The sequence below is a fragment of the Martes martes genome (genome assembly GCF_963455335.1).
Source record: "Martes martes genome assembly, chromosome: 11".
Taxonomy (NCBI): Eukaryota; Metazoa; Chordata; class Mammalia; order Carnivora; family Mustelidae; genus Martes; species Martes martes.
This window is the reverse complement of record NC_137899.1, coordinates 73113055-73132706: the sequence shown is the minus strand read 5'-3', so window position 1 is coordinate 73132706 and position 19652 is coordinate 73113055. Positions and strand designations below refer to the sequence as shown.

The 19652-nt window shown below is 34.0% G+C and overlaps 1 protein-coding gene across 1 annotated transcript in view; it reads right to left on the bottom strand.

The window, feature by feature from the left end:
* FOXP2 (forkhead box P2) overlaps window positions 1–19652 on the bottom strand; it is a 553051-nt gene that overhangs the window by 471504 nt on the left and 61895 nt on the right. Inside the window, exon 2 of the mRNA XM_080819149.1 lies at window positions 13652–13796. The gene's annotated coding sequence lies outside the window, so the exon portion shown is untranslated. The remainder of the gene's footprint in view (window positions 1–13651; window positions 13797–19652) is intronic.

Genomic DNA, 19652 nt, shown 5'->3' with positions numbered 1-19652 from the left:
CTGATGCCATAAAAGCCTTTCTTAGTGATTAGGTCGTATAGTATTTTATTTTTTATTAATCTATGTATTTAATAAGTACTTATTAAATAATGACAGTGTCTACCAAAAGATAAAGACATGCTTTCAAGTCAGAGAAGCGAAGGTTCAAATCATGGTTCTGTCACTTAGTAACTGAACAAGCTACTTAACTTTGCTAAGTCCCAGGTACCGCTGCAAAATAAATATACACAGGTGACATCAAGGAAACTGCCATCAACAGCTGTGGAGGCTCAGAGCCTCCAAGGAGCTGTGTTTGGACTGGGTGTTAAAGGACAGTAGGAGCTCATCTACCACACAAGCAGAGAAGCACTGTCCAAGGAGAACAGAACATGCAGAGAAACAAGGAATTTAAGATATCTGTGGGAATCCCTACAGAGAGAGGAGTTCTTAAATATTTTAGGTTGTAGAAGGTCTTTGATGCTTGACTGTATGTATATTAATTTACTAGCATAAAGTCTATGAGAAAGGAAACATAATTACCAAGTTTGAAATCTTAGGATCATCCTGATCTTTTACTCTATGCATCCATTTCCGAGTCCCACAGAAGGAACAAAATTCACAAAAGCCACAAGGCACAAAAAAACCTTGACGTCATCAATTAATAAAATTAGGCCAGAGTAAGTGAAGTAAGAAAGAAGAGTCAGAAATATGCTGAGTAGAGGAAGATGATGCTGGGTGAGAGGTGGGGAGGGGAGGCATGGTCCAATCCTTGCAAGGGCTTGTACTCTGAAGAGCTCATTTGTAGTTTACCCTAAATTCAAGGAAAAACAAATGTAAGATTTTAGTAAGAAAGCAGAAATCAGTTAATTTTTATTTTTATTTTATTTTATTTTTAGATTTTTTTTATTTGACAGACAGAGATCACAAGTAGGCAGAGAGGCAGGCAGAGAGAGAGAGAGGAGGAAGCAGGCTCCCCGCTGGGCGGAGAGCCCGATGTGGGGCTCGATCCCAGGACCCTGGGATCATGACCTGAGCTGAAGGCAGAGGCTTTAACCCACTGAGCCACCCAGGAGCCCCAGTTAATTTTTATTTTTTATTTTTTATTTTTTTAAAGATTCTACCTATTTATTTCACAGACAGAGATCACAAGTAGGCAGAGAGGCAGGCAGAGAGAGAGGGAGAAGCAGGCTCCCCGCCGAGCAGAGAGCCCGATCCCAGGACCCTGGGACCATGACCCGAGCCGAAGGCAGAGGCTTTAACCCACTGAGCCACCCAGGCGCCCCTAATTTTTATTTTTAAAGTTAAGTCTTGCTACCTACTGAGTTAAGGGAAGAAAAGGCATGGAGAATTGAGAACAGTCATTGCAGTTGTCAAAGTAAAAGTTTTAGACTAGGGTTGTATCAGTGGGATGTACAGAAAGAAAGAAATTAGCAATCAAATTTGGAGTCTAGCCTTCACAGACCCAGGAGAGTGAAGAAGAGAAGGGGGAGATGTCCAGGTGGCCTAATACTGGTGATCCAGTATCTCTGACATAGGCAACTGAGTGTCTGACAGTGCTTGTTACTCACTAAAACAGAAAATATCATTAAGAGCATGTTTTTAATAGGTGAGACAGGAGATGGCAAGGAGATTGATCTTATTATTATTTTTTAATTCAAGTTAGTTAACATATAGTATAGTACTGGTGGTTTCAGGAGTAGAATGTAGTGATTCATCCCTTACAATAAGCTTAATTTTAGATAGATTCCTATAGGACATGTTAAGTATCAGAAGCTAGAAATACAAAAGCAGGAGTCCCAACACTAAGCTCAAAGGTTTCAGGATAAGTGAACTCACCTAGAATGATGTACATACAGAGTAACTAGATGAAGACAGAACATAGGAAAAAACCTAAATTTAAGTGGTGGGTAAAGAAAGGACTCACAAAAGAGACTTAGCAAGAGGAGTAAGTGAGAGAAGATGACATGAGAACAGGAGAGGATACAGGAGGAAGCAGTCGGCAGTGTTAAAATTTCAAGGAAGGTGGGGCACCTGGGTGGCTCAGTGGGCTAAAGCCTCTGCTTTCGGCTCAGGTCATAATCCTGGGGTCCTGGGATCGACCCCCACATCGGGCTCTCTGCTCAGCGGGGAGCCTGCTTCCTCCTCTCTCTCTGCCTGCCTCGCTGCCTACTTGTGATCTCTGTCTGTCAAATAAATAAATAAAATCTTTAAAAAAAAATTTTCAAGGAAGGTAACAGATTAAAACTGTCCTACAGATTTATCAACAATATCATCGAAGGCAGCACCTGGGTGGCTCAGTCCTTAGGCATCTACCTTTGGCTCAGGTCATGATTCTGAGGTCCTGGGATCGAGCCCTGCATTGGGAGGCCTGCTCTGTGGGAAGCCTACTTCTCCCTCTCCCACTCCCCCTGCTTGTGTTCCCTCTCTCGTTGTATCTCTCTGCGTCAAATAAATAAATGAAATCTTTTTTAAAAATATCATTGAAGGACTTCTAGTTTAGCATATCAGTAAACATATACAATTATATCCATTCCTTCCCAAAATAATATATAATGGCAATACTAGAATAACAATTTATGAAATCATGACCAAGATCACAGAAGAGGTAGAAAGCACTACAGCATCCCAACACATCCTTGTATGTACTACCACATGGTCTAGCACAGATCCTCAATGAAAGCTGGTCAAGGAATCAATTAGTACCTTTTTCAATCATTCAATCCCATCTTGTACATCAGGAAACTTGTCCAGAAGTCAAAATAAAAATGTTGAAGAGAAATCACAGAGAAGTTATACCTTAGAAAAAGTTCTCAACACTGATGACACCATCCCTATCTCCCCCAGGGTAGACTTAAACTAACAATGCTTTTATTGCTACATTTTTAAAAAGCTAAACAAGAACCCACCATAATACTTGATAGTTTTTTTGATTTGCACCTTTTTTTTTTTAACTCAAAAGAACTATTTTTGGCTCACTTAACAAAGATCATTTTCTTCAAGGGCAGCCTTAAAGGATGTTAACTGCTCAGCCATTAAAATTCATATTAATTTCAACATAGTCTTCCAAAGACTATGCACCTCAATGTAGAAGGCTAACAGTCACTTAGTAGTGCAGGGTAAAGAGACACTGTCCTTTTCTGAAAAAGAACATTAAAAGCAATTTACTCTCCAAATATTTATTGAATGAGGACTGTATACCAGCACCACTCTGGGCACTGGGGACACAGGGTTGAAGAAATACTGCATGGAAATAATGAGAGTGGGAAATGCCCTAGACACTGATTCTTAAAATCTAGTGGAAAACAAGAATTACTCTTTCCAGGTATTTGAATTTAAAAAGCATATACATTAGCATTCAACTCTATAATGAAACTACTGAGAAAATGTATTTTTTAAACCACCTAAATTCATGATCTATGTAGATATAAATTCAAATATAACTTAATTTGAAATAATAACTGACAAATTCAAATTCAGATGACTTTAAACATAAGAAAATATCCATAAAAATAGGAATGCAATAAAAATGTTATTTTAAAACTGTGCAAGAAAATCAAAATTATCTTTTGCACTAGCATGCTAGTAAGCAGTTAAGTAGAAAAAATTTTGAAAAATTAAGAAACTGGCAAAAATTGAGTTCTTAGATAAAATTTACGTGTACAATTTTATTCTGAAAAAATAAACATGGCATTTTTGAATTAAAGTTTGGTTTGTTAATTCAAAACATATTTGTTAGTGAAAACAGTGCTGATGTCCATGATGAACAAGAGGGATGACTAAAAGAGACTCTGTATAGCAATATGCATTTCTCATCTTAAGAGAAAAACTAGGGGTCGACTAGATCAAGACTAATTAAGGATTATGGAAAAAACTGTCATGAGAGAAATGAAAATTATTTAAAAAAAAGTAATGGCAACAAATAAACTGATTTGTTTCCTTTCTTTGAGACAAATGGTGACCCACCTCACTTTAATTTAATCTAAATTAAAGGTCTTGTAATCTACTAAAAACCATAAAAATACATGTCATTTTCATAAATCTGAACGGGAACAATAAAGCAAAATTTGGGCTCCATATCACCATTTTGCTCAGGATCAAATCTTCAGTAAGAACGTCACAAATGTGTAAATCTATTAATCAAATTACATAAACTTTTCAAATTATATAAACTGCCTAAACTGTCCCAGTATATTTGCAGCTGGGTAATCAAAAACCAAGATCAAATGGATGCAGTGACTCCATTATGCAGGAAAAATAGAACTCTATTAAAGAAAGAAGTTTCAAAGACTGAAGGAAGCTACCTTTAAATGGATGGTGGGAGAATTTACATGAATTGCATGGACATTAGAATGAGCATTTTATAGCAATATAATCATGAGTAATTTTAACAGTGACAACAGTAACAGAAGCTTTATTTAATCTATGTGCCAGGTGCTGGGAAGCATGTTTCATCTCTCCCCACTAATATTTCCCCAAATTCTAGGATACTAAGTTTTACATAATGCCTTTTAAATAAGCAACATTTATTCTCTGTACTTGAGGAGTATGATTTATAATAAAACCAAAATTACCATTTCACAGTATAACCCCATTAGAGAGAAATATAGCAGTCTATTGAAAAAATAAATACATGGCATTATAAAACTCAGACATGCTACTTCAAGTTATAACCTTAGCAAAACTGTCAAGCATGTGCATAAAGAGATACATACAGATATATTCACTATAGTACTGTTCGAAATGGTACAAAATGAAAAACAAAATGTTCATCTACCAAGGAAAGGATTTTAAAGCAAGCATGCTTTATTTAAACCATGGAATGTTATAAAGCGGTTAAAGCTAATTAACTATTACCCACCAAAAGAGCAAAAATGGAAAAAGACCACCTCGGTGTTGGCAAGACAGGGAGCAACTCAAACTCCCATACAATGATGGTGAGAAGGTAAACTCTGCTCAAAGTGTCTGCTAATGTTGACACTATGATACAGGTAACCTATGATGCAAACACTAGATTGACATTACGATGTAGACATCCTGTCATACAAAAATTCTACTCCTAATTATAGAGAAGCACATTATATGTCAAGGGCATGTACACAAATCTTCAGAGTAGTATTATGCCTAACAGTTAAAAACAAGAAAACAATGTGAATGTCCCAAAATAAAATGGAAATAAACAATGGCATATTTATGTAATGGAATACTAGACAGCACTCAGGACAGATACTTAGAAGGACACAATGACATGGAGGAAGCTCATATGCCTAATATGAAAAACAGAAGCCAGACACAGAAGACTATGTGCTAGATTGTTCCATTTATAAAAAGTTCAAAAACAGACAGAACTCATCTATGTTGTGTGAGGTCAGGATAAGGTTTCCCTGGTGGAGGATGGGGAACCTAACAGTACCAGTAACGTGCTACTTCTTGAGCTGGGTACTAGTTACACAGATGCATTCATTCTGTGAAAACTCATCAAGATATAATGTATGATTTTTGCAGTTTTCATCATATAACTGCAAAAAATCATAAATGTACTATGTGTGTGTGTATCAATAAAAGCTTACTAAAAATACTAAAAAATCAAACCTGTGTATATCAACATGGGTAGATCCCCTAAATATAATTTTGAAGGAAAAAATTTCTCAGAAGGGCAGACGTGATACAATGCCAGCTGCATAAATTTTAAAGTCACCAAAAAAACCAAAAAAGTTTGGGACATCTGGTTGGCTCAGTTGGTTAAGTAGATGAATCTTGATTTCAGCTCATGTCACGATCTCAGAGTTGTGACATGGAGCCTGATGTCCAGATCCGCACTCAGTGTGGAGTCTGCTTGAGATTCTCTCTCTCCCCAACCCCTCTCCCGCCTTTTTCTCAAAATAAAAATTAAAAACAAAACAAAACACCTTAAAAACTAAAAAGAAAAAAAAAGTGTAACAATCGAGATAAACACCAACTTCAGTGTAGTATCTTTAAACAAAGAGAAAGGAAAAGGATGAAAGCACATAGCTTTTACTGTATTGGTGGTATTGCATTTCTTTTTTTTCTTTTTTTTTATTTTAATAAACATATAATGTATTTTTATCCCCAGGGATACAGGTCTGTGAATCTCCAGGTTTACACATTTCACAGCACTCATCATAGCACATACCCTCCCCAAGGTCCATTTCCCCATATTGCATTTCTTAAAAAGAGTGAAATCTGAAGAAATTATAACAAGATATTAAAATGTCAAATTTGGGTATTTAGGTGCCTACTGTGTTATTTTCTGAACATTTACAATATCTTCTCTTTTTTTTTTTTGAAAATGGATTTGGTTGCAGATAGCTTTTATTTTTTTTTTAAGATTTTATTTATTTATTTACTTGACAGACAGAGATCACAAGTAGGCAGAGAGGCAGGCAGAGAGAGAGGAAGGGAAGCAGGCTCCCCGCTGAGCAGAGAGCCCGATGCGGGGCTCGATCCCAGGACCCCGGGATTATGACCTGAGCTGAAGGCAGAGGCCTCAACCCACTGAGCCACCCAGGTGCCCCTACAATATCTTAAAAATCTTAAAGAAAGCTATCACTTTGGATTCTGGGAGAATACTCAAAATATGTTTTAGTGAAAAGCATTCTTAACAAATTTGCCCATTAACAAATGTTTTAATATAGCTTGAGTTATCTGAGATGGCTGATGGATGTTTACTTAAGGTAAAGATATTAATAAGTCTTAGTAAATGTAATGCCTTTCAGACAAACCTAAAATATGGGCCATGTATAGAAAAAATGGTATACTCTGATTTGCCAAAAGAGAACTTCAGTCTTTTAAGTTGTTCTATAATAAAATCATTAAACATTTAAGAACGTCCAGGAGAAATGACCTTTAGATAAACCTATCTGTGGAGAACATACACCTTCAAACTACTCTTTGATACCTGATTCAAGAGCAATTTGTTGCTCCTTTATGTTGTTCCACAGGGCTAGAATCAAAATGGGGCACATAAGTAATAGTGGTTGCATGGATAGAATTGTCAACTCTACAAAACTAGATCACCAATAGGCCCACTAAAAGAAATTATTCATTCCAGGAATCCTGAGGCCCTTGTCCCAGATATGATTTTGCATCATTAACTTGGAAGAGGATCCAATGTATAACTAACTGATCTTTCAAAAGAATTTGGAGGCTACCTACCACTTTGGGTTTAACAACAAGTTTTGCCTTCACTACTTTTTCTTTAAAATATGAAGAGGTATAGGAAAAATAAGTTTTAACTAGTTTTTTGCCTTTTAAAAAAATAATAATCACTTCAAAACAATTACTCAGGCTTCCGTGCCTGATGGATTTCACTTCTGCCTCTTTAAGCATTCTGTTCTTTGTCATGACCCTCCTTTCAGTGTCAGAGAGCAGCCAATTAGTTAAAATTTAAGGTAGTTATTCAGAAGTCACAAGACACAAATTCAGGTAAGATATTCGGGCAAGATATATGAGCTACTTTCTTAAGATATTAGGAATTGCTTTTTAAAAAGTCTATATTATTGTAAGAGAACACGGAGAGTTAATACTTTATTTTGTTGAATTTCTACTCTAGAAAGATTCTTATCAGTTATGGAGACAGTTGTACAAAACTGCCCCAAGAAACAGGTGTTTTGCTATTTAGCGAAAACTAAATCATAGCAAATACCAATTTTTCAGAAAGACTCAACTTCCACCTTGCATTTTTTGTCTTGTTAAAACTGACATGTCTCTTTTCAGGCATTAATAAGTTATTTTATTTTCCATATTCTCATACATCTTCTCGAACTGACCAATGCATATTTTTTGAACTGCAATCAAAATGTACTAATACATCATTCTCTGAATTACACACTGAATGAGATTTAAAAAAAGAATTCTATTGTCTGCTGGGAATTTATGAAGGAAACATATTCTTTGTATCTTCTTTTAAAACTTTATAAACATTCTAGGTATATTAATATAAAGTTATAGAAATACTAGGGCATGAAGAAATAATAAGTCTTTAAATATTTCCATGTGGTAACAGAAAGCATATTTCCTAAATTCCAGAACTCTATCCTCTGAAGCAGAGAAGAATTCTCTGCTTCAGAACTTAACAAGTGAAATAAATGACTACATATTGCTGTATATAGAGATAGAGATATATAGATGGATATAGAGAGAGAAAGAGAAAGAGAAACAGAGATAAATATACATATGTAAAAACACATACATACATATAAACATATACATACATATTAACACATATACACATTTATTTATACACAAACTTCTATATACATAGAAAATAAGTAAGAGAGAGACCACTACCATTAATTAAGTACCTGTTATGTGCAGGTATTTTTTGTTTGGTGATTTAATCTTTATCTAACCCTATAAATTATTGTTTTTTTTTCCTCACATACCAAACTTACCCAAGATCAATATTAAAAAAATTACATGGCAGAACAAACATTTGAACCCAGGTCTGTCAAATGCAAAAACGGGACTCTTTCCTACACGGTATGCTTAAAATAAGTTTTAGATTTTAAGTATTGCTTTGTGTCTCTTTAACATAAAAAAAAAATCATTCTGGCACTCTGAAGAAACATAGCTGGTTTCTGAAACAAAATCTGATTTTATTCCCAAAATTTCAATATGGCAAAGGAAAAGTTGCTACAAAGATAATTCTTAGTTGAATATGTTCAAAATGTAATTCCTTGGTAATCTGGGTTTTGGCCAAGACAAATCAAAATCATAGATATATTACAAATGCCAAGTTTTCAGAGAAACAAAAAAAAATGCAATAGCAACAGATGCATTCTCCCTAGACATTTGTGTTGAGCCTAGCTATATCCAGAATCTGAAGAAAAGGGGGATATTTCTATTTCATTTTTATGAATAATAAATTCCTGGTTTCTGTTAATGTCAACCAGTTAAATAAGATTATATTCACTCCTTAGAAAATTAAACAATAGAATATACTGAGAGAGAAAGGAGAAAGTAGAAAGGAAAAAGGAAGAGGGGAAGAAAGAAGTAGGAAAGAAAAATTAAAAAGGGACTAGGAAGAAGTCTCTATCTGGTATTTTTAAACTGAATCTGTATTTGAAAATTTGTATTCAAAAAAGGAATACAAAGAGCATCTGTGTTTTCCATTTCTTTTACAACATACTAATGTTAAAATTAACAAATTAAAGTCCCACTTAAGTAAGAAAGCATTTTTGAGGATGACAGACCACTGCATAAAATGCATTAAATTTAAGGAAAGAAGCTATGAACGACTCAATAAAGATGAGTATTTCATTATTACAGAATGAGGTTGGGGTATATTATTGAAAAAATATCTATTTTTAAAGTCAAAACTGAAATGTCTACCTTAAAATAAAGACAAGTTTATGCTACATAAATAAATAGTCATAAAATGTTACTAAATATATTCAAGTATGGAAGACTGACTTTATGGACATTAGCACTTCCCCTAAATAAAATACACTAGTTTGTGAGATCACAAAATATTGATTTTAAGTTATATCTTTTTAACTTTGAATATTCAGAGTACATAGATCAAATCTGAAGTTATCTCACCTTTTCTCAGAATTCTAATTAACAGAATCATTGAGACTGCTTTTTAATCTTTTAAATCATATCAGATTTGCAAAAAATTATCTAAAAGATGTTATTTTTTAGAGCAGTTTTATATTTACAGAGAAGTGTAGCAGAAAGCACAGAGTTCCCATATACATTCTCTTCCTTATCTCCAGAATACATAAACTTTCTACTATTATTAACATTTTGCATTAATGTGGTACATTTTCCACAACTGATGAACTCATATTAAAGCACGGTCATTAACTAAAGTAGAGAGTTCACATTAGGGTTCACTGTTAGCGTTGTACAGCTCTTTGGATTTTTAATGTCATGTATCTGCACTTACATTACTATACAGAACAGTTTCACTACTCTAAAGACCCACCTATTCAAAAATAAATCAGTAAAAATTTTAAAAATCCACCTATTCACCAATCCCTCCCCTCAACCCTGGAAACCACTGATCTTTTCTCAGTCTCCATAGTTTTGCCTTTTCCAGAACGTCGTACAGTTGGAATCATACAGTATGTAGCCTTTTCAGATGGCTTCATTCACTCCGTAACATTCACTTATGTTTCCTCCATGCCTTTTTGTGGCTTAATAGGTCATTTCTCTGTATCACTGAAGAGTCCATTGAATGTATATATCACAGCTAGTTTATTCATTCACCAATGGAAGGACAACATACTAGTTGCTTCCAAGTTTAGGCAATTAGGAATAAAGCTTCTATAAACATTCTCCCGCAAATTTTCATGTGGACATAAGTTTTCAACTCATTTGGGTAATTACCGAGTACTGCAATAGCTAGACTGGATGGTAGTATGCATGTATGCATGTCTGGCTTCCTAATAATCTGCCAAACTGTTTTCCAACATGGCTATATCACTTTGCCTTCCTGGCAAAATGAATGAGAGTGCTGGATGCTCCACATCCTTGACAGCACTTGGTACTGTCAGTGTTTTGGACCTTAGCCATTCTAACAGGTATGCAGTGGTATCTCATTGTTTTAATTCGCAATTCCCTAATGAAATAAATGCTGAGCATCTTTTCATACGCTTATTTGCCATCTCTGTGTCTTCTTTCATTAACTCTATTTAAAGCTCTTTTCACTTTTTAGCTGAATTATGTGCTTTCTTATTGTTGAGTTCTTTGTATATTTTAGATACAAGTCTTTTAACAGCCCTGGGTTCTATCAAATATATTCTCCCAGTCTGTGACTTGTCTTTTCATTCTCTTAGCAGTGTTCTCCTTAGAGTATAAGTTTTTCATTTCAATGAAGTCCAATTTTTCATTTTTTTCTTTCATGAATTGAGCTTTGACCATTTTATCTAAAAAGTCATCTCAAAGCCCAAGGCCACTTAGATTTTCAACAGTTTTATAATGTTTCATTTTACAGTTAGCCCCATGACCCACTCTGAATTTATTTTTGTAAATGGTGTAAGGTTTGAGTCTAGATTTTTTTGCATATGAATGTCCAATTGCTCCAGTACCACTTTTGAAAGAACTGTCCTTTCTCCAATGAATTGCCTTTATAACTGTCAAACATCAGTTGGTTATACTTGTGAGGTCTATTACTGGGCTCTCTTTCACATTCCAATGATCTGTCTATTCTTTCATCAATATCATACCATCTTGCTTACTGTAGCTTTATACAAAGTCTTGAAGTCAGGGAGTGTAGCCCTCTAACTTTCCTCTTCTTCAATATTATATTGGTGATTTACGGTCTTTGGTCTTTTCATATAAACTTAAGAACCAGTTTATCAATATTCACAAAATAACTTGTTGGGATTTTATTGGGATTATACTGAATACATAGATCAAGAAAGGAAGACATGACATTATAACCATATATTGTGTATGTTTTTCCAGGGACATGGAATATCTCCCCATTTATTTGGAGCTTTGATTTTCTTTAATCAGAATTTTTGTAGTTTTCCTAATACACACACACACACACACATAATTAGATTTATACTTGGGTTTCTGCTTTGTTGGTGCTAATATAATGGTACTGTATTCTTAATTTCAAATCCCAGTTGTTCACTGCTGGTACACAGGAAAGCAATTGACTTGTATATTAATCTTGTTTTCTGCAACCTTGTTAAAATCGTTTATTGGTTACAGGAGGTTTTCTTTGGTTGATTCTTTGAGATTTTACATAGACAATCATGTTATCTGCAAATTTACAGTTGTATTTATTCCTTCCCAATCTGTATTGCCTTTTATTTCCTTTTCTTATCTTACTACCTTCGCTAGGACTTCCAGTATAATATTAAGTATATTCCAGTATAATATTAAATAGAAATGGTAAGGACTCCTTGCCTTGTACCTGATCTTAGCAGAGACACACCTAGCTTTTCATTAATGGCTTTTCATAGCATAAATACCCATGCAACCACCAGCCTAGTGAAAAAACAGAACGTAGCTGACACACCAGAAGCTCCAAGAAACCACCCTAGTTTCTAGTACCTACCTAGAATTTAACTATTATCTATAATTTTGTTGTAATAACTTTTTGCATCCTACACACTATACTCTAGTTCTTGAACTTTATAAAGAAGAACTCATACATACATGTTTAGTTTTTTTTACTCAACATTATGTTTATGGAATTCAACCATGTTACTGATGCTATACTTTTACCTATTTTCATTGCTGTAGAGTAGAGGATCACAGAATTTTTCTGTAAACAATATTTTCCAATCCTTCATCAACCTCAAACTTGTAAATAAGAATTCATTACTCACTCACCAAATTTAAATAACTTTTTAAAAATTTTGCAGTACTTTTCAATAACAAATACTAAAGTTGTAAATGAGGAGCAATTGTGTCATGTCAGTGAAAGGAATAATAATGTTTGTAGTGTTTCTCCAAGGCATCGCTATAGAGTTCAATGATAGAAAATTTTATCTAAGACCATAAACAAAAATTTCTTTTTTTATAAATGGATTCTGCTAAATTAAAAAATCCTAACTTACAATTATAGACTATCAAGAATGGCCACAGTGTTTCAAGGCTCTATCAGATGTTCTAAACAAAAGATTAAATGTGAACCTAGATATTTTGAAAATTTCTTACTGCAGACTACTTTGACAACTTTGTCAGATGCTATATCAATAAGAGTATCACATTCAAGACCTATACAAATTCATGTTTCAATTTTTAAGGTAATTGGGGTGGGGAAACATATAATCTGGTTGTACCCAACTCTAATAAATATTGATTTTCATGCTTCAGACTTTTAAAAATCAAAAAAATACTCTCCCACTGATTCTTTTCACTGAAGAGTGAGAAGGGTTATCAACTGGTAAGCAAAAGTCAGATTTCTAGCAGTTAAGCCATTATACAACATATCAAGTGCCTTATCACAAGGATGATGCACTAAATAACCTTTCAGATAAAAGTTGTGATTGCCAAGAAATTTCTTCCCAATAATTTTCCCAAAACAAGTATTGTCTTTGATTATCAATCTTTCTACTAATTTCTAAACCACAACTGAATTCTGTCTTTCTTTATAATCACAAAAACACATCTTTTAAGTTCTTCCTAACAAGATAGGGAATCAGTCTTTCCAGGACACTGAGCTGACAAAATTTATATATTTTTATAGTGGATTATGGATACAAATTCATTCCAATTCAGTTTCACTATCCGAAGTGAAAAAAGGACTTAATGTCTCTTTTACTGGAAGGTGGATTTAAATAGATATATTAAGATAGTCTTATTCTCAGATATAAAGAAATATAAAAGAAAAAGAAAGAACTAAAGTTTAGAGCAAAAAGGGATTATGATGGCACAACTGCAGATATTAAATCAAAGGAAGTTACCTTCTTTTCATCAGAATACTCTCAAAATTCTTACCAGTTCTCTGCCAGAAGATAAAATTAAAAATAATACATTTTGCATTAAATATTATTATTGCAAAGCATTACCTTATGTTACTATTTAGAAAATGTTAACACAAATAGGAATTTAAAGTTACCAAGCAAAACACCTGTATATTTTGTACAGAAAAGAATCCAAATATTTTTATTACATATTTCTCTCCTAATACCTGAATAGCTAACAAAAACTGAGGGATGGAAAATAGAGAGTACAGATGACTTACATTTGGAGGGTTAGACTTTAATTCTCTCTCCCAGGATTGAGGAGTCTTATTCTTTGTGCTTACAATGCTCCTTTCTCCAGGGTATTCTTCTACTTCCAGAATAGGTCAGGACAAAGCTTCAACAGACTTCTATTATTTGTTTGATCTAGGGGGAAATTATACTTTTAATCAATTATTACAAAATGCATCAAACTTTTTCTTACTGTGCTGGTGGGTGGGGGCTTCTCATTATTTTCTGTTGGATCTGATGTGAACAGAGAAAATAGGAATTGCCATTGTTGAATATTATAATAAATAAATCAAGTACTTTAAATTAACACCACTAAAAGAAACCCACATCTATCTTCTTTTTCATTTTTATGGCTAAGCAGCATAGCAAGAGAAAATTAATATTCAAAATCCAAATGACTACAAAAGCCTACTCAAATGTATTTTTAAAAGACTTTAACATAATTTTGCAAATCCATGAGTTTGAATGGACTGGCAGAGACGATTAGGTATCAAATATTTTTACTCATTCATTTTAATGTCTTAGAGCTAAAGAATTACAGGATGATTAGAAAAGTGTAAAGGAAAACCCATTTTTAAAAATTTTAATGGAATAATAAAAAAAGATGATTTCAAGAGCATGAGACAGACTGGAAACAGACAGCAGAGGATCTGTAGGCAGGGCAAGAGATCTGGAGTGAAAATTTTAAAGATGGGACAAAGGTTAGGAACTGCTATTTAAACAAAGCATGTTGATCAAATTAAAGTGTATAATATGCGTACATCCTAAATCCCATTTCATGTTAATTCTCTAGCAAATCTGTAAGATGTAAAAATATAACACATACAACCCTTAACAAGGACACAGAAATGTGACATGTGGTTATCTGCCCTTTGGTGGTATGAACATTCATAATTTTAAGAGAATTAATTGTATTCTACAAACGTTATCAAATTGTAGTTTTCTAATAATGGATATTTTCTGCCTCATTAAAATGAAATATTAAGATAAATGTCTTCAACTGTACCACACCCTAGACCACACTCTCTTGCCTTATCTTAAAGTCATTCATATTGCTCTCCAGTTAATAATAAATTAGAATGGAGGGGGAGCATTTGGAAAAGAGTTGTAAATAAAATATAGATTTTCGGGGGGGGAAATGTGTCCTTTAAAGCCAGTTTTTGCTTAGAAATATAAGAGTATTACACTTGTGATTATAATTACAAAAAGATAAATGTGATGGGATTGTAGTAAAGTCCATCCATATCTATTCCAGAATAGCCAACCACAAAACCAGATATGTGTAGACAGAAGTACCTCTTTCAGACATCAATATAGTCACAAATTGATACCTGTGTGATCACTTTTGTTTTTAAACACTGTAAGGGATACTTGTAATCATTTACTTGGCATACCTCAAAATTATTTCAAGGTGAGACAAAAACACAAATTAGGCTCCCAAAAATTAAGGCTTTGAGGAAGAAAACACTCAAGACAAGATTAGAATTACAGAAAACCCTGTTTTCTTTTCAAAAGATTCAATTAATCTTGGCCTAATTTAACAGTCTTACTACTCAAATTTATAAATGCGCACTTTTGTATGAGTATCTCCATATGGCTTTTCAAACATAGGTAGTTCCACTTTTGTTTCTAGAACACAGAAATGATTTTGCTGTATTTTGGATCCGTGAAGATCAATGTGCATTCCTTTAGGGAAGCCTTTTGAACTGACAAAGGATGAATGATTGACATCAGTAACAAATACTTTTTGTTGTTTTGGACTGACATGTCATTTATAGCAATACCTATGCTAATTAATGCCACACATATCTACCAGATGTGTCAGAGAAATATGCCAGACCCTTCACAGAATATAGCTTGAGTGTGGCTAAAATTACATTATAGATATGGAAATGTATCCCTTTGTGATACAGAACTGATCTCTCTCTTTCTCTCTCTCTCTCTCACACACACACACACACACACATACATGTGTGCACATACACGGAACATACTTTCCATGATAGAGAAAACCCCACTTAAACACAGAGTTAGCTATACCTTGTCTTTTTCATTGGTGAATTTTTTTTTTTTTTTTACAAAAAAGCAAACTCTACCTTACAAGGTTCAAAAACACTATAAACTTAACCTAAAAAAGACAGGACATAATGCATAAAATACAAGTTGTGGCCCTTACAAACTACACTATCAACATGACACTTTACCACATTATACTGAAATTCTGTTCTCAGAGTTTCTCAATCACACTGGTAGATCATTAACAATGAGAACCATGTATTAATCATCTTCATTTCTCCATTCCCTAGGACATAATTTGGCATACAGTAAGTACCAATTTTTGTGTTTTTTTTAAAAATAAAGAGTTAAGTTCTATAAGGTCATCAAAATTATATATAGCATTTTTGTCAGTAAATTCAGTATATACAAAGACAGAATTATGAATGTTGGCAACCAAAACCTAAGTCATTAAATCATATAAACTGGTAACAAACTCATCTCAGTGTCTGGCATATAGCTAGCACTCAATAAACATGAACTATAATCAAGGTGAGCATTCCTCCTTGATTACCTGGGATAGATAAGGTTCATATGTACGAAAATTACTCATAGTTACCCTTTCCTTCTTACAAGTATACCAGTTTAGATGATAACTTTATATATTCACTAAAATATAACACTAAATGATACTAAAAGTATCATTAATTTATTATTCATTCATCGTTTATTTTTTTGTCAACAAATTTTTGTTTTTCTTTTTTTTATGATGTTATTATGTGACAAAAGTATTTTGTTGGGATTAGAATAAACAAAATTCCATTCTTTTCACATTAACAAATTCACACAGATGGTCAAGGGTGTTTACTAAATCTTCAAATCCTGGAAGTTAAACATCTTATAATCAGCATAGGAATCACCTCCTAGCTGACAAATCCAAATGTGAATTTCTTAATTCTTGGGTTTGCTGAACTTCTCGCATTCACTCAGCTTATTTTTCACATCTTCCTTCTTAAAACTCTCCCTTTGGCTTACATGACACCCTTCTTTCTGGATGGATTCCTCTCCTACTTCTCAGACCTTTTTTCAGTGTCTGCTAGTCCTATTCTTACAGCTACCTCCTCAGTGTCACTTTTCCCAAGACTTCATTCTATTCCTCTTCTGTTCTTAACAGGCACTTGACTTCCAGCATTAACCTCTACTCATTGGTAGTGATCCCCAAACACACATATACAGTCCACACCTTTCCCCTGATCCTCAGATTTAAAGTTCCTACTGAATATTCAATCTCCTTCCTCCAGTCTTAACTCCCTCTAACCCACACTCCACAACACAACCAAAGTGTTTTTCACTTTTTTGTTTGGTTTCTGAAATATGAACCTGGTAATATTCTTTCTCACCCAGGAAACAACCAACAGTTAAGGAGGGAATGAAGAATGAAGTCCTGTGTAGGATTTGCAGGCAAAAGAAGGCAAGGGGGGTATATCCAAGCCTACTAGAGTGACAGGGAATCTATTCCTGTTATCTCATTTGTAATCTAAGCCTGTCTCATTTTTTAAAAGTTATTACATGCAGTGCTTAGGTTTCAAGGCAAATTATTACTAGGAATAATAATATGGTAGACAAATACATCATGAGGATCAAAAAATATCACTCACAAAAGAGCAATCAAGTTCTCTTAAATATTCAATGATTCTATAAAGTCTCTTCCACTTCTATAACGATAGTCCTTTTTCCAACTCTCCAATGACAATTTCAAATTAACCGCCCTTGCATCCATCAAATATCTTCAAACACCCCTCCCACCATTAATCTTTGCAGAATACAACCAACCTGACAAAGTTTTCCAAATACATGTTTTCATAGAATACCCAAAAATAAAACTATAAAGCAGCCAGGTGCAAGATAAAACAAAGTTGTAGGGTTCTGGGGTAAAGTCTCTAAAGAGGTGGTGTTTAACCCCCCTTAGGTGACTGTATTTGCTACTTCATTTGTTGTATAAGAATGCAGGCTTAGTCTTCCCAAATGTGAATTTTCAAGAGAGGCTGGAAAAGCATGTGTGTATGTGAGAGAGACAGAGACAGAGACATAGAAGATTCAATTTTTAAGATCTGACAAGATTCGTATTTTTTAAAAAATGGTAAATATTAATAAATAATATTTGCAAACTCTGTAAGGGTGATGGACCACCCCTTTTTGACCTCATGATCAAACTGAACGGCTAGACTATGACCTAAAAGCCATATGTAACATGGTTTCTTAAAAGAACAGTCTGTGTTCTGACCAACCAGTAAAAAAATCTTCTTGTATATTATCCATTTACATGGTAAGAAATGCTTGCTATTTAATTTCATTATCTAAAACAGCCTGTGAGTGCAATTTTCCATTCTTTCTTTGACTCAGCTCTTAACCCTCTGCTGCCTCTTAAACATCTTCACTTGAATATTCTGGTTCTGACCCTTCTTCAAATTAATAATGTCTTATAGATCTTCAGAATTATATCTCAAACCTTCTCTTTACTCAAGAGTACTCAAGTTTTCTTAAATATATACCAAAAGATGTCTCTATAAAGCATTCTAAAAACAATGTCCCTTCCACCTCTATAATGATAGTCCTCTTTCTGTTTCTCCAGTGACAATTTCAAATTCATAGCCCTCACATCCACAAATAACTTCAAACACCTCTCCAACCATTAATACTTGGAGAATATACCATATCTGACAAGGTTTTCCAAATATATGTTTTTATAATCTTTTAGACTGACATAGGGGGAGGATTAGAACACATTAATACCTAAATTCAATAACTTTGACTTCAAATCATGCAAGCATTTCCCTGGCACCTTTTCTTACTAGTGTATCAATTAGTGTCATTTAACAGGAGGGGTTCCTCAATATCTACCAAAAAACCCCAAACTTCTTAGCCTGAAACCTAAGGCCTTTCATCCATCTAATCTGCCTCTCCTGTATATTATTCCTCTTAGTCTCCCTTACATTCCAGAACAGAACCAAACATTTCATGCTTGCCTTTACCAGCCTTTAAAGTCTCAATCTGCTCTAGACTGCCTCTCTCAAATTCTATTTGTTCAAATTGTACTATACCTTTCAAGCCTCAATTCAATTACCATCACCTCCATGAAGTACTCCCTTATTTTCTTAGCCAGAGTAATCAACCCACATGGCACTTTCTCACCAGCTTCTGCTGAAAACCGTTCACTCAATCTACCAGCTATTCATACATCCAATTTCTTACATGTAATTAAAAACTACTGAAAACAGAGAACATGTCTTACTCATGTGTCTTTCTTAGAAATTATTTTTAATAATTTTCATTACCATTACTTTCAAGCTCTAAAAAAGCCTGTCAAAAATATGTGTCATGGAGAACTACCAAGTCATTATTTGACATATTCTGTAGAAAACACATTTAGACAAACCACATTACGGTAGTCAAATAAAATATTTGGTTTTAAATACCTGCTCTGAAGTTTTAAATCAACATTAAAATTTAGAACTCAAAACAAAATTACAGGTTTTTAGTGAAAATCCTGTCATATGCCAATGTATTTTAAATGATAAGTCTCTCTATAAAGACTGCTGAAATAATCCTCTGCATTTCATGGAAAGTAAAATCAAAACCAGTATACCCAACAAATCTGGGAACACCCAAGCTATTGTTTAGAGTTAGAAAAAGTACAAAATTATATTTCAAATTCTACTTTGATTAGCAGAAAATTTCAGAAAATGGAATATTCACTCCTGAGTTATTTTAGGGAAGAGAACCTACTTACATAAACGTTTGGTCAAGCATGATGCCTCATGCCTCATAAAATGAGCTATCAATGAATGACCAGGATCTTCTAACTGGGAAGACTTCTTTTGTCACTGGCTCATGCCATCCCTCTGTAGTTTACAGCAGAGATTCACAGAAGAAAGTAATTTATCTAAGATCTCAGAGAGTGTAAGTGGCACAGATGGGACATGAGCTCAGTTTAAC